The sequence below is a fragment of the Chroicocephalus ridibundus genome, chromosome 3 (genome assembly GCF_963924245.1).
Source record: "Chroicocephalus ridibundus chromosome 3, bChrRid1.1, whole genome shotgun sequence".
Taxonomy (NCBI): Eukaryota; Metazoa; Chordata; class Aves; order Charadriiformes; family Laridae; genus Chroicocephalus; species Chroicocephalus ridibundus.
In genome coordinates, this window is record NC_086286.1 from 7,549,722 (window position 1) to 7,566,056 (window position 16,335).

Here is a 16,335-nt window from a genome sequence, read left to right on the forward strand (position 1 = left end):
CAGACCTGCGGGCTGCAGGCTTTCCTGCTGCCTTCAACCTCAGAAGCACCCTTTTCCACATGGCGTCACGCCAGGCACAAAAATGGCCATATGTCTGGAGGTTGGTGCCACGCCCAAAGAGCCAGCAGGGAAAACTATGCCTTGTTCTAAAGCTCTTTGGGAACCGCTTGCGTAGCCCCACAGACCTGGGGGCTGCAGGCTTTCCTGCTCCCTTCAGCCTCAAAACCACCCTTTCCCACTTGGCGCCGCGCCAGGCCCAAAAATGGCCATATGTCTGGAGACTGGTCCCAAGCGCAAAGAGGCAGCAGGGAAAATTATGCCTTGTTCTAAAGCTCTTTGGGAACCGCTTGCGTAGCCCCACAGACCTGGGGGCTGCAGGCTTTCCTGCTGCCTTCAGCCTCAAAACCACCCTTTCCCACTTGGCCCCGCGCCAGGCACAAAAATGGCCAGATATCTGGAGACTGGTCCCACGCCCAAAGAGCCAGCAGGGAAAACTATGCCTTGTTCTAAAGCTCTTTGGGAACCGCTTGCGTAGCCCTACAGACCTGCGGGCTGCAGGCTTTCCTGCTGCCTTCAACGCCAGAAGCACCCTTTTCCACATGGCGTCACGCCAGGCACAAAAATGGCCATATGTCTGGAGGTTGGTCCCACGCCCAAAGAGCCAGCAGGGAAAACTATGCCTTGTTCTAAACCTCTTTGGGAACCGCTTGCGTAGCCCCACAGACCTGGGGGCTGCAGGCTTTCCTGCTGCCTTCAGCCTCAAAACCACCCTTTCCCACTTGGCGCCGCGCCAGGCCCAAAAATGGCCATATGTCTGGAGACTGGTCCCAAGCGCAAAGAGGCAGCAGGGAAAATTATGCCTTGTTCTAAAGCTCTTTGGGAACCGCTTGCGTAGCCCCACACACCTGGGGGCTGCAGGCTTTCCTGCTGCCTTCAGCGTCAAAACCACCCTTTCCCACTTGGCCCCGCGCCAGGCACAAAAATGGCCAGATATCTGGAGACTGGTCCCACGCCCAAAGAGCCAGCAGGGAAAACTATGCCTTGTTCTAAAGCTCTTTGGGAACCGCTTGCGTAGCCCCACACACCTGGGGGCTGCAGGCTTTCCTGCTGCCTTCAGACTCAAAACCACCCTTTCCCACTTGGCGCTGCGCCAGGCACAAAAATGGCCATATATCTGGAGACTGGTCCCACGCCCAAAGAGCCAGCAGGGAAAACTATGCCTTGTTCTAAAGCTCTTTTGGAACCGCTTGCGTAGCCCCACACACCTGGGGGCTGCAGGCTTTCCTGCTGCCTTCAGACTCAAAACCACCCTTTCCCACTTGGCGCTGCGCCAGGCCCAAAAATGGCCATATGTCTGGAGGTTGGTCCCACGCCCAAAGAGCCAGCAGGGAAAACTATGCCTTGTTCTAAAGCTCTTTGGGAACCACTTGCGTAGCCCCACAGACATGGGGGCTGCAGGCTTTCCTGCTGCCTTCAGACTCAAAACGACCCTTTCCCACTTGGCCCCGCCAGGCACAAAAATAGCCATATGTCTGGAGACTGGTCCCTTTCCCAAAGAGCCAGCAGGGAAAACTATGCCTTGTTCTAAAGCTCTTTGGGAACCGCTTGCGTGGCCCAACAGACCTGCGGGCTGCAGGCTTTCCTGCTGCCTTCAGCGTCAAAACCACCCTTTCCCACTTGGCGTCACGCCAGGCACAAAAATGGCCATATGTCTGGAGGTTGGTCCCACGCCCAAAGAGCCAGCAGGGAAAACTATGCCTTGCTCTAAAGCTCTTTGGGAACCGTTTGCGTAGCCCCACACACCTGGGGGCTGCAGGCTTTCCTGCTCTCTTCAGCCTCAAAAGCACCCTTTCCCACTTGGCGCCGCGCCAGGCCAAAAAATGGCCATATGTCTGGAGACTGGTCCCACGCCCAAAGAGCCAGCACGGAAAACTATGCCTTGTTCTAAAGCTCTTTGGGAACCGCTTGCGTAGCCCCACAGACCTGGGGGCTGCAGGCTTTCCTGCTGCCTTCAGCCTCAAAACCACCCTTTCCCACATGGCGTCACGCCAGGCACAAAAATGGCCATATGTCTGGAGACTGGTCCCACGCCCAAAGAGCCAGCAGGGAAAACTATGCCTTGTTCTAAAGCTCTTTGGGAACCGCTTGCGTAGCCCAACACACCTGGGGGCTGCAGGCTTTCCTGCTGCCTTCAGCCTCAAAACCACCCTTTTCCACATGGCGTCACGCCAGGCACAAAAATGGCCATATGTCTGGAGGTTGGTCCCATGCCCAAAGAGCCAGCAGGGAAAATTATGCCTTGTTCTAAAGCTCTTTGGGAACCGCTTGCGTAGCCCCACACACCTGGGGGCTGCAGGCTTTCCTGCTGCCTTCAGACTCAAAACGACCCTTTGCCACTTGGCGCTGCGCCAGGCACAAAAATGGCCATATGTCTGGAGACTGGTCCCTTTCCCAAAGAGCCAGCAGGGAAAACTATGCCTTGTTCTAAAGCTCTTTGGAACCGCTTGCGTAGCCCAACACACCTGGGGGCTGCAGGCTTTCCTGCTGCCTTCAGCCTCAAAACCACCCTTTCCCACATGGCGTCACGCCAGGCACAAAAATGGCCATATGTCTGGAGGTTGGTCCCACGCCCAAAGAGCCAGCAGGGAAAACTATGCCTTGCTCTAAAGCTCTTTGGGAACCGTTTGCGTAGCCCCACACACCTGGGGGCTGCAGGCTTTCCTGCTCTCTTCAGCCTCAAAAGCACCCTTTCCCACTTGGCGCCGCGCCAGGCCCAAAAATGGCCGTATGTCTGGAGACTGGTCCCACGCCCAAAGAGCCAGCAGGGAAAACTATGCCTTGTTCTAAAGCTCTTTGGGAACCGCTTGCGTAGGCCCACAGACCTGGGGGCTGCAGGCTTTCCTGCTGCCTTCAGCCTCAAAACCACCCTTTCCCACATGGCGTCACGCCAGGCACAAAAATGGCCATATGTCTGGAGGTTGGTCCCACGCCCAAAGAGCCAGCAGTGAAAACTATGCCTTGTTCTAAAGCTCTTTGGGAACCGCTTGCGTAGCCCCACAGACCTGGGGGCTGCAGGCTTTCCTGCTGCCTTCAGCCTCAAAACCACCCTTTCCCACTTGGCGCCGCGCCAGGCCCAAAAATGGCCATATGTCTGGAGACTGGTCCCAAGCGCAAAGAGCCATCAGGGAAAATTATGCCTTGTTCTAAAGCTCTTTGGGATACGCTTGCGTAGCCCCACACACCTGGGGGCTGCAGGCTTTCCTGCTGCCTTCAGACTCAAAACCACCCTTTCCCACTTGGCCCCGCGCCAGGCACAAAAATGGCCAGATATCTGGAGACTGGTCCCACGCCCAAAGAGCCAGCAGGGAAAACTATGCCTTGTTCTAAAGCTCTTTGGGAACCGCTTGCGTAGCCCCACACACCTGGGGGCTGCAGGCTTTCCTGCTGCCTTCAGACTCAAAACCACCCTTTCCCACTTGGCCCCGCGCCAGGCACAAAAATGGCCAGATATCTGGAGACTGGTCCCACGCCCAAAGAGCCAGCAGGGAAAACTATGCCTTGTTCTAAAGCTCTTTGGGAACGGCTTGCGTAGCCCCACACACCTGGGGGCTGCAGGCTTTCCTGCTGCCTTCAGACTCAAAACCACCCTTTCCCACTTGGCCCCGCGCCAGGCACAAAAATGGCCATATATCTGGAGACTGGTCCCACGCCCAAACAGCCAGCAGGGAAAATTATGCCTTGTTCGAAAGCTCTTTGGGAACCGCTTGCGTGGCCCCACAGACCTGCGGGCTGCCGGCTTTCCTGCTGCCTTCAAACTCAGAAGCACCCTTTTCCACATGGCGTCACGCCAGGCACAAAAATGGCCATATGTCTGGAGGTTGGTCCCACGCCCAAAGAGCCAGCAGGGAAAACTATGCCTTGTTCTAAACCTCTTTGGGAACCGCTTGCGTAGCCCCACAGACCTGGGGGCTGCAGGCTTTCCTGCTGCCTTCAGCCTCAAAACCACCCTTTCCCACTTGGCGCCGCGCCAGGCCCAAAAATGGCCATATGTCTGGAGACTGGTCCCAAGCGCAAAGAGGCAGCAGGGAAAATTATGCCTTGTTCTAAAGCTCTTTGGGAACTGCTTGCGTAGCCCCACAGACCTGGGGGCTGCAGGCTTTCCTGCTCTCTTCAGCCTCAAAACCACCCTTTCCCACATGGCGTCACGCCAGGCACAAAAATGGCCATATGTCTGGAGGTTGGTCCCACGCCCAAAGAGCCAGCAGGGAAAACTATGCCTTGCTCTAAAGCTCTTTGGGAACCGTTTGCGTAGCCCCACACACCTGGGGGCTGCAGGCTTTCCTGCTCTCTTCAGCCTCAAAAGCACCCTTTCCCACTTGGCGCCGCGCCAGGCCCAAAAATGGCCGTATGTCTGGAGACTGGTCCCACGCCCAAAGAGCCAGCAGGGAAAACTATGCCTTGTTCTAAAGCTCTTTGGGAACCGCTTGCGTAGGCCCACAGACCTGGGGGCTGCAGGCTTTCCTGCTGCCTTCAGCCTCAAAACCACCCTTTCCCACATGGCGTCACGCCAGGCACAAAAATGGCCATATGTCTGGAGGTTGGTCCCACGCCCAAAGAGCCAGCAGGGAAAACTATGCCTTGTTCTAAACCTCTTTGGGAACCGCTTGCGTAGCCCCACAGACCTGGGGGCTGCAGGCTTTCCTGCTGCCTTCAGCCTCAAAACCACCCTTTCCCACTTGGCGCCGCGCCAGGCCCAAAAATGGCCATATGTCTGGAGACTGGTCCCAAGCGCAAAGAGCCAGCAGGGAAAATTATGCCTTGTTCTAAAGCTCTTTGGGAACCGCTTGCGTAGCCCCACACACCTGGGGGCTGCAGGCTTTCCTGCTGCCTTCAGCCTCAAAACCACCCTTTCCCACTTGGCCCCGCGCCAGGCACAAAAATGGCCAGATATCTGGAGACTGGTCCCACGCCCAAAGAGCCAGCAGGGAAAACTATGCCTTGTTCTAAAGCTCTTTGGGAACCGCTTCCGTAGCCCAACATACCTGGGGGCTGCAGGCTTTCCTGCTGCCTTCAGCCTCAAAACCACCCTTTTCCACATGGCGTCACGCCAGGCACAAAAATGGCCATATGTCTGGAGGTTGGTCCCACGCCCAAAGAGCCAGCAGGGAAAATTATGCCTTGTTCTAAAGCTCTTTGGGAACGGCTTGCGTAGCCCCACACACCTGGGGGCTGCAGGCTTTCCTGCTGCCTTCAGACTCAAAACGACCCTTTCCCACTTGGCGCCGCGCCAGGCACAAAAATGGCCATATGTCTGGAGACTGGTCCCTTTCCCAAAGAGCCAGCAGGGAAAACTATGCCTTGTTCTAAAGCTCTTTGGAACCGCTTGCGTAGCCCAACACACCTGGGGTCTGCAGGCTTTCCTGCTGCCTTCAGCCTCAAAACCACCCTTTCCCACATGGCGTCACGCCAGGCACAAAAATGGCCATATGTCTGGAGGTTGGTCCCACGCCCAAAGAGCCAGCAGGGAAAACTATGCCTTGCTCTAAAGCTCTTTGGGAACCGTTTGCGTAGCCCCACACACCTGGGGGCTGCAGGCTTTCCTGCTCTCTTCAGCCTCAAAAGCACCCTTTCCCACTTGGCGCCGCGCCAGGCCCAAAAATGGCCGTATGTCTGGAGACTGGTCCCACGCCCAAAGAGCCAGCAGGGAAAACTATGCCTTGTTCTAAAGCTCTTTGAGAACCGCTTGCGTAGGCCCACAGACCTGGGGGCTGCAGGCTTTCCTGCTGCCTTCAGCCTCAAAACCACCCTTTCCCACATGGCGTCACGCCAGGCACAAAAATGGCCATATGTCTGGAGACTGGTCCCACGCCCAAAGAGCCAGCAGGGAAAACTATGCCTTGTTCTAAAGCTCTTTGGGAACCGCTTGCGTAGCCCCACACACCTGGGGGCTGCAGGCTTTCCTGCTGCCTTCAGCCTCAAAACCACCCTTTTCCACATGGCATCACGCCAGGCACAAAAATGGCCATATGTCTGGAGGTTGGTCCCACGCCCAAAGAGCCAGCAGGGAAAACTATGCCTTGTTCTAAAGCTCTTTGGGAACCGCTTGCGTAGCCCCACACACCTGGGGGCTGCAGGCTTTCCTGCTGCCTTCAGCCTCAAAACCACCCTTTCCCACATGGCGTCACGCCAGGCCCAAAAATGGCCATATATCTGGAGACTGGTCCCACGCCCAAAGAGCCAGCAGGGAAAACTATGCCTTGTTCTAAAGCTCTTTGGGAACCGCTTGCGTAGCCCCACACACCTGGGGGCTGCAGGCTTTCCTGCTCTCTTCAGCCTCAAAAGAACCCTTTCGCACTTGGCGCCGCGCCAGGCCCAAAAATGGCCATATGTCTGAAGATTGGTCCCACGCCCAAAGAGCCAGCAGGGAAAACTATGTCTTGTTCTAAAGCTCTTTGGGAACCGCTTGCGTAGCCCCACACACCTGGGGGCTGCAGGCTTTCCTGCTGCCTTCAGCCTCAAAACAACCCTTTCCCACTTGGCGCTGCGCCAGGCCCAAAAATGGCCATATATCTGGAGACTGGTCCCACACCCAAAGAGCCAGCAGGGAAAACTATGCCTTGCTCTAAAGCTCTTTGGGAACCGTTTGCGTAGCCCCACACACCTGGGGGCTGCAGGCTTTCCTGCTCTCTTCAGCCTCAAAAGCACCCTTTCCCACTTGGCGCCGCGCCAGGCCCAAAAATGGCCATATGTCTGGAGACTGGTCCCACGCCCAAAGAGCCAGCAGGGAAAACTATGCCTTGTTCTAAAGCTCTTTGGGAACCGCTTGCGTAGCCCCACACACCTGGGGTCTGCAGGCTTTCCTGCTGCCTTCAGCCTCAAAACCACCCTTTCCCACATGGCGTCACGCCAGGCACAAAAATGGCCATATGTCTGGAGACTGGTCCCACGCCCAAAGAGCCAGCAGGGAAAACTATGCCTTGTTCTAAAGCTCTTTGGGAACCGCTTGCGTAGCCCCACACACCTGGGGGCTGCAGGCTTTCCTGCTGCCTTCAGCCTCAAAACCACCCTTTCCCACATGGCGTCACGCCAGGCCCAAAAATGGCCATATATCTGGAGACTGGTCCCACGCCCAAAGAGCCAGCAGGGAAAACTATGCCTTGTTCTAAAGCTCTTTGGGAACCTCTTGCGTAGCCCCACACACCTGGGGGCTGCAGGCTTTCCTGCTGCCTTCAGCCTCAAAACCACCCTTTCCCACTTGGCGCTGCGCCAGGCCCAAAAATGGCCATATATCTGGAGACTGGTCCCACACCCAAAGAGCCAGCAGGGAAAACTATGCCTTGTTCTAAAGCTCTTTGGGAACCGCTTGCGTAGCCCCACACACCTGGGGGCTGCAGGCTTTCCTGCTCTCTTCAGCCTCAAAAGAACCCTTTTGCACTTGGCGCCGCGCCAGGCCCAAAAATGGCCATATGTCTGAAGATTGGTCCCACGCCCAAAGAGCCAGCAGGGAAAACTATGTCTTGTTCTAAAGCTCTTTGGGAACCGCTTGCGTAGCCCCACACACCTGGGGGCTGCAGGCTTTCCTGCTGCCTTCAGCCTCAAAACCACCCTTTCCCACTTGGCGCTGCGCCAGGCCCAAAAATGGCCATATGTCTGGAGATTGGTCCCACGCCCAAAGAGCCAGCAGGGAAAACTATGCCTTGTTCTAAAGCTCTTTGGGAACCGCTTGCGTAGCCCCACACACCTGGGGGCTGCAGGCTTTCCTGCTCTCTTCAGCCTCAAAAGAAACCTTTCGCAATTGGCGCTGCGCTAGGCCCAAAAATGGCCATATGTCTGAAGATTGGTCCCACGCCCAAAGAGCCAGCAGGGAAAACTATGCCTTGTTCTAAAGCTCTTTGGGAACCGCTTCCGTAGCCCAACATACCTGGGGGCTGCAGGCTTTCCTGCTGCCTTCAGCCTCAAAACCACCCTTTTCCACATGGCGTCACGCCAGGCACAAAAATGGCCATATGTCTGGAGGTTGGTCCCACGCCCAAAGAGCCAGCAGGGAAAATTATGCCTTGTTCTAAAGCTCTTTGGGAACGGCTTGCGTAGCCCCACACACCTGGGGGCTGCAGGCTTTCCTGCTGCCTTCAGACTCAAAACGACCCTTTCCCACTTGGCGCCGCGCCAGGCACAAAAATGGCCATATGTCTGGAGACTGGTCCCTTTCCCAAAGAGCCAGCAGGGAAAACTATGCCTTGTTCTAAAGCTCTTTGGAACCGCTTGCGTAGCCCAACACACCTGGGGTCTGCAGGCTTTCCTGCTGCCTTCAGCCTCAAAACCACCCTTTCCCACATGGCGTCACGCCAGGCACAAAAATGGCCATATGTCTGGAGGTTGGTCCCACGCCCAAAGAGCCAGCAGGGAAAACTATGCCTTGCTCTAAAGCTCTTTGGGAACCGTTTGCGTAGCCCCACACACCTGGGGGCTGCAGGCTTTCCTGCTCTCTTCAGCCTCAAAAGCACCCTTTCCCACTTGGCGCCGCGCCAGGCCCAAAAATGGCCGTATGTCTGGAGACTGGTCCCACGCCCAAAGAGCCAGCAGGGAAAACTATGCCTTGTTCTAAAGCTCTTTGAGAACCGCTTGCGTAGGCCCACAGACCTGGGGGCTGCAGGCTTTCCTGCTGCCTTCAGCCTCAAAACCACCCTTTCCCACATGGCGTCACGCCAGGCACAAAAATGGCCATACGTCTGGAGACTGGTCCCACGCCCAAAGAGCCAGCAGGGAAAACTATGCCTTGTTCTAAAGCTCTTTGGGAACCGCTTGCGTAGCCCCACACACCTGGGGGCTGCAGGCTTTCCTGCTGCCTTCAGCCTCAAAACCACCCTTTTCCACATGGCATCACGCCAGGCACAAAAATGGCCATATGTCTGGAGGTTGGTCCCACGCCCAAAGAGCCAGCAGGGAAAACTATGCCTTGTTCTAAAGCTCTTTGGGAACCGCTTGCGTAGCCCCACACACCTGGGGGCTGCAGGCTTTCCTGCTGCCTTCAGCCTCAAAACCACCCTTTCCCACATGGCGTCACGCCAGGCCCAAAAATGGCCATATATCTGGAGACTGGTCCCACGCCCAAAGAGCCAGCAGGGAAAACTATGCCTTGTTCTAAAGCTCTTTGGGAACCGCTTGCGTAGCCCCACACACCTGGGGGCTGCAGGCTTTCCTGCTCTCTTCAGCCTCAAAAGAACCCTTTCGCACTTGGCGCCGCGCCAGGCCCAAAAATGGCCATATGTCTGAAGATTGGTCCCACGCCCAAAGAGCCAGCAGGGAAAACTATGTCTTGTTCTAAAGCTCTTTGGGAACCGCTTGCGTAGCCCCACACACCTGGGGGCTGCAGGCTTTCCTGCTGCCTTCAGCCTCAAAACAACCCTTTCCCACTTGGCGCTGCGCCAGGCCCAAAAATGGCCATATATCTGGAGACTGGTCCCAAGCCCAAAGAGCCAGCAGGGAAAACTATGCCTTGCTCTAAAGCTCTTTGGGAACCGTTTGCGTAGCCCCACACACCTGGGGGCTGCAGGCTTTCCTGCTCTCTTCAGCCTCAAAAGCACCCTTTCCCACTTGGCGCCGCGCCAGGCCCAAAAATGGCCATATGTCTGGAGACTGGTCCCACGCCCAAAGAGCCAGCAGGGAAAACTATGCCTTGTTCTAAAGCTCTTTGGGAACCGCTTGCGTAGCCCCACACACCTGGGGTCTGCAGGCTTTCCTGCTGCCTTCAGCCTCAAAACCACCCTTTCCCACATGGCGTCACGCCAGGCACAAAAATGGCCATATGTCTGGAGACTGGTCCCACGCCCAAAGAGCCAGCAGGGAAAACTATGCCTTGTTCTAAAGCTCTTTGGGAACCGCTTGCGTAGCCCCACACACCTGGGGGCTGCAGGCTTTCCTGCTGCCTTCAGCCTCAAAACCACCCTTTCCCACATGGCGTCACGCCAGGCCCAAAAATGGCCATATATCTGGAGACTGGTCCCACGCCCAAAGAGCCAGCAGGGAAAACTATGCCTTGTTCTAAACCTCTTTGGGAACCGCTTGCGTAGTCCCACACACCTGGGGGCTGCAGGCTTTCCTGCTGCCTTCAGCCTCAAAACCACCCTTTCCCACTTGGCGCCGCGCCAGGCCCAAAAATGGCCATATGTCTGGAGACTGGTCCCAAGCGCAAAGAGGCAGCAGGGAAAATTATGCCTTGTTCTAAAGCTCTTTGGGAACCGCTTGCGTAGCCCCACACACCTGGGGGCTGCAGGCTTTCCTGCTGCCTTCAGCCTCAAAACCACCCTTTCCCACTTGGCCCCGCGCCAGGCACAAAAATGGCCAGATATCTGGAGACTGGTCCCACGCCCAAAGAGCCAGCAGGGAAAACTATGCCTTGTTCTAAAGCTCTTTGGGAACCGCTTGCGTAGCCCCACACACCTGGGGGCTGCAGGCTTTCCTGCTGCCTTCAGACTCAAAACCACCCTTTCCCACTTGGCCCCGCGCCAGGCACAAAAATGGCCATATATCTGGAGACTGGTCCCACGCCCAAAGAGCCAGCAGGGAAAACTATGCCTTGTTCTAAAGCTCTTTGGGAACCGCTTGCGTAGCCCCACACACCTGGGGGCTGCAGGCTTTCCTGCTGCCTTCAGACTCAAAACCACCCTTTCCCACTTGGCGCTGCGCCAGGCCCAAAAATGGCCATATGTCTGGAGGTTGGTCCCACGCCCAAAGAGCCAGCAGGGAAAACTATGCCTTGTTCTAAAGCTCTTTGGGAACGGCTTGCGTAGCCCCACACACCTGGGGGCTGCAGGCTTTCCTGCTGCCTTCAGACTCAAAACCACCCTTTCCCACTTGGCCCCGCGCCAGGCACAAAAATGGCCAGATATCTGGAGACTGGTCCCACGCCCAAAGAGCCAGCAGGGAAAACTATGCCTTGTTCTAAAGCTCTTTGGGAACCGCTTGCGTGGCCCCACAGACCTGCGGGCTGCCGGCTTTCCTGCTGCCTTCAACCTCAGAAGCACCCTTTTCCACATGGCGTCACGCCAGGCACAAAAATGGCCATATGTCTGGAGGTTGGTCCCACGCCCAAAGAGCCAGCAGGGAAAACTATGCCTTGTTCTAAACCTCTTTGGGAACCGCTTGCGTAGCCCCACAGACCTGGGGGCTGCAGGCTTTCCTGCTGCCTTCAGCCTCAAAACCACCCTTTCCCACTTGGCGCCGCGCCAGGCCCAAAAATGGCCATATGTCTGGAGACTGGTCCCAAGCGCAAAGAGCCAGCAGGGAAAATTATGCCTTGTTCTAAAGCTCTTTGGGAACCGCTTGCGTAGCCCCACACACCTGGGGGCTGCAGGCTTTCCTGCTGCCTTCAGCCTCAAAACCACCCTTTCCCACTTGGCCCCGCGCCAGGCACAAAAATGGCCAGATATCTGGAGACTGGTACCACGCCCAAAGAGCCAGCAGGGAAAACTATGCCTTCTTCTAAAGCTCTTTGGGAACCGCTTGCGTAGCCCCACACACCTGGGGGCTGCAGGCTTTCCTGCTGCCTTCAGACTCAAAACAACCCTTTCCCACTTGGCCCCGCGCCAGGCACAAAAATGGCCATATATCTGGAGACTGGTCCCACGCCCAAAGAGCCAGCAGGGAAAACTATGCCTTGTTCTAAAGCTCTTTGGGAACGGCTTGCGTAGCCCCACACACCTGGGGGCTGCAGGCTTTCCTGCTGCCTTCAGACTCAAAAGAACCCTTTCCCACTTGGCGCTGCGCCAGGCCCAAAAATGGCCATATATCTGGAGACTGGTCCCACGCCCAAACAGCCAGCAGGGAAAACTATGCCTTGTTCTAAAGCTCTTTGGGAACCGCTTGCGTGGCCCCACAGACCTGCGGGCTGCCGGCTTTCCTGCTGCCTTCAAACTCAGAAGCACCCTTTTCCACATGGCGTCACGCCAGGCACAAAAATGGCCATATGTCTGGAGGTTGGTCCCACGCCCAAAGAGCCAGCAGGGAAAACTATGCCTTGTTCTAAACCTCTTTGGGAACCGCTTGCGTAGCCCCACACACCTGGGGGCTGCAGGCTTTCCTGCTGCCTTCAGCCTCAAAACCACCCTTTCCCACTTGGCGCCGCGCCAGGCCCAAAAATGGCCATATGTCTGGAGACTGGTCCCAAGCGCAAAGAGGCAGCAGGGAAAATTATGCCTTGTTCTAAAGCTCTTTGGGAACCGCTTGCGTAGCCCCACACACCTGGGGGCTGCAGGCTTTCCTGCTGCCTTCAGCGTCAAAACCACCCTTTCCCACTTGGCCCCGCGCCAGGCACAAAAATGGCCAGATATCTGGAGACTGGTCCCACGCCCAAAGAGCCAGCAGGGAAAACTATGCCTTGTTCTAAAGCTCTTTGGGAACCGCTTGCGTAGCCCCACACACCTGGGGGCTGCAGGCTTTCCTGCTGCCTTCAGACTCAAAACCACCCTTTCCCACTTGGCCCCGCGCCAGGCACAAAAATGGCCATATATCTGGAGACTGGTCCCACGCCCAAAGAGCCAGCAGGGAAAAGTATGCCTTGTTCTAAAGCTCTTTGGGAACCGCTTGCGTAGCCCCACACACCTGGGGGCTGCAGGCTTTCCTGCTGCCTTCAGACTCAAAACCACCCTTTCCCACTTGGCGCTGCGCCAGGCCCAAAAATGGCCATATGTCTGGAGGTTGGTCCCACGCCCAAAGAGCCAGCAGGGAAAACTATGCCTTGTTCTAAAGCTCTTTGGGAACGGCTTGCGTAGCCCCACACACCTGGGGGCTGCAGGCTTTCCTGCTGCCTTCAGCCTCAAAACCACCCTTTCCCACTTGGCCCCGCGCCAGGCACAAAAATGGCCAGATATCTGGAGACTGGTCCCACGCCCAAAGAGCCAGCAGGGAAAACTATGCCTTGTTCTAAAGCTCTTTGGGAACCGCTTGCGTGGCCCCACAGACCTGCAGGCTGCCGGCTTTCCTGCTGCCTTCAACCTCAGAAGCACCCTTTTCCACATGGCGTCACGCCAGACACAAAAATGGCCATATGTCTGGAGGTTGGTCCCACGCCCAAAGAGCCAGCAGGGAAAACTATGCCTTGTTCTAAAGCTCTTTGGGAACCACTTGCGTAGCCCCACAGACATGGGGGCTGCAGGCTTTCCTGCTCTCTTCAGCCTCAAAAGCACCCTTTCCCACTTGGCGCCGCGCCAGGCCCAAAAATGGCCGTATGTCTGGAGACTGGTCCCACGCCCAAAGAGCCAGCAGGGAAAACTATGCCTTGTTCTAAAGCTCTTTGGGAACCGCTTGCGTAGGCCCACAGACCTGGGGGCTGCAGGCTTTCCTGCTGCCTTCAGCCTCAAAACCACCCTTTCCCACATGGCGTCACGCCAGGCACAAAAATGGCCATATGTCTGGAGGTTGGTCCCACGCCCAAAGAGCCAGCAGGGAAAACTATGCCTTGTTCTAAAGCTCTTTGGGAACCACTTGCGTAGCCCCACAGACCTGGGGGCTGCAGGCTTTCCTGCTGCCTTCAGCCTCAAAACCACCCTTTCCCACTTGGCGCCGCGCCAGGCCCAAAAATGGCCATATGTCTGGAGACTGGTCCCAAGCGCAAAGAGCCAGCAGGGAAAATTATGCCTTGTTCTAAAGCTCTTTGGGAACCGCTTGCGTAGCCCCACACACCTGGGGGCTGCAGGCTTTCCTGCTGCCTTCAGCCTCAAAACCACCCTTTCCCACTTGGCCCCGCGCCAGGCACAAAAATGGCCAGATATCTGGAGACTGGTCCCACGCCCAAAGAGCCAGCAGGGAAAACTATGCCTTGTTCTAAAGCTCTTTGGGAACGGCTTGCGTAGCCCCACACACCTGGGGGTTGCAGGCTTTCCTGCTGCCTTCAGACTCAAAACCACCCTTTCCCACTTGGCCCCGCGCCAGGCACAAAAATGGCCATATATCTGGAGACTGGTCCCACGCCCAAACAGCCAGCAGGGAAAATTATGCCTTGTTCTAAAGCTCTTTGGGAACCGCTTGCGTGGCCCCACAGACCTGCGGGCTGCCGGCTTTCCTGCTGCCTTCAAACTCAGAAGCACCCTTTTCCAACATGGCGTCACGCCAGGCACAAAAATGTCCATATGTCTGGAGGTTGGTCCCACGCCCAAAGAGGCAGCAGGGAAAACTATGCCTTGTTCTAAACCTCTTTGGGAACCGCTTGCGTAGCCCCACAGACCTGGGGGCTGCAGGCTTTCCTGCTGCCTTCAGCCTCAAAACCACCCTTTCCCACTTGGCGCCGCGCCAGGCCAAAAAATGGCCATATGTCTGGAGACTGGTCCCAAGCGCAAAGAGGCAGCAGGGAAAATTATGCCTTGTTCTAAAGCTCTTTGGGAACCGCTTGCGTAGCCCCACAGACCTGGGGGCTGCAGGCTTTCCTGCTGCCTTCAGCCTCAAAACCACCCTTTCCCACATGGCGTCACGCCAGGCACAAAAATGGCCATATGTCTGGAGACTGGTCCCACGCCCAAAGAGCCAGCAGGGAAAACTATGCCTTGTTCTAAAGCTCTTTGGGAACCGCTTGCGTAGCCCAACACACCTGGGGGCTGCAGGCTTTCCTGCTGCCTTCAGCCTCAAAACCACCCTTTTCCACATGGCGTCACGCCAGGCACAAAAATGGCCATATGTCTGGAGGTTGGTCCCACGCCCAAAGAGCCAGCAGGGAAAATTATGCCTTGTTCTAAAGGTCTTTGGGAACCGCTTGCGTAGCCCCACACACCTGGGGGCTGCAGGCTTTCCTGCTGCCTTCAGACTCAAAACGACCCTTTGCCACTTGGCGCCGCGCCAGGCACAAAAATGGCCATATGTCTGGAGACTGGTCCCTTTCCCAAAGAGCCAGCAGGGAAAACTATGCCTTGTTCTAAAGCTCTTTGGAACCGCTTGCGTAGCCCAACACACCTGGGGTCTGCAGGCTTTCCTGCTGCCTTCAGCGTCAAAACCACCCTTTCCCACATGGCGTCACGCCAGGCACAAAAATGGCCATATGTCTGGAGGTTGGTCCCACGCCCAAAGAGCCAGCAGGGAAAACTATGCCTTGCTCTAAAGCTCTTTGGGAACCGTTTGCGTAGCCCCACACACCTGGGGGCTGCAGGCTTTCCTGCTCTCTTCAGCCTCAAAAGCACCCTTTCCCACTTGGCGCCGCGCCAGGCCCAAAAATGGCCATATGTCTGGAGACTGGTCCCACGCCCAAAGAGCCAGCAGGGAAAACTATGCCTTCTTCTAAAGCTCTTTGGGAACCGCTTGCGTAGCCCCACACACCTGGGGGCTGCAGGCTTTCCTGCTGCCTTCAGACTCAAAACCACCCTTTCCCACTTGGCCCCGCGCCAGGCACAAAAATGGCCAGATATCTGGAGACTGGTCCCACGCCCAAAGAGCCAGCAGGGAAAACTATGCCTTGTTCTAAAGCTCTTTGGGAACGGCTTGCGTAGCCCCACACACCTGGGGGCTGCAGGCTTTCCTGCTGCCTTCAGACTCAAAACCACCCTTTCCCACTTGGACCCGCGCCAGGCACAAAAATGGCCATATATCTGGAGACTGGTCCCACGCCCAAACAGCCAGCAGGGAAAATTATGCCTTGTTCTAAAGCTCTTTGGGAACCGCTTGTGTGGCCCCACAGACCTGCGGGCTGCAGGCTTTCCTGCTGCCTTCAGCCTCAAAACCACCCTTTCCCACTTGGCGTCACGCCAGGCACAAAAATGGCCATATGTCTGGAGGTTGGTCCCACGCCCAAAGAGCCAGCAGGGAAAACTATGCCTTGTTCTAAAGCTCTTTGGGAACCACTTGCGTAGCCCCACAGACATGGGGGCTGCAGGCTTTCCTGCTGCCTTCAGCCTCAAAACCACCCTTTCCCACTTGGCGCTGCGCCAGGCCCAGAAATGGCCATATGTCTGAAGATTGGTCCCACGCCCAAAGAGCCAGCAGGGAAAACTATGCCTTGTTCTAAAGCTCTTAGGGAACCGCTTGCGTGGCCCCACACACCTGGGGGCTGCAGGCTTTCCTGCTGCCTTCAGCCTCAAAACCACCCTTTCCCACATGACGTCATGCCAGGCACAAAAATGGCCATATGTCTGGAGGTTGGTCCCACGCCCAAAGAGCCAGCAGGGAAAACTATGCCTTGTTCTAAAGCTCTTTGGGAACCGCTTGCGTAGCCCAACACACCTGGGGGCTGCAGGCTTTCCTGCTGCCTTCAGCCTCAAAACAACCCTTTTCCACATGGCGTCACGCCAGGCACAAAAATGGCCATATGTCTGGAGACTGGTCCCACGCCCAAAGAGCCAGCAGGGAAAACTATGC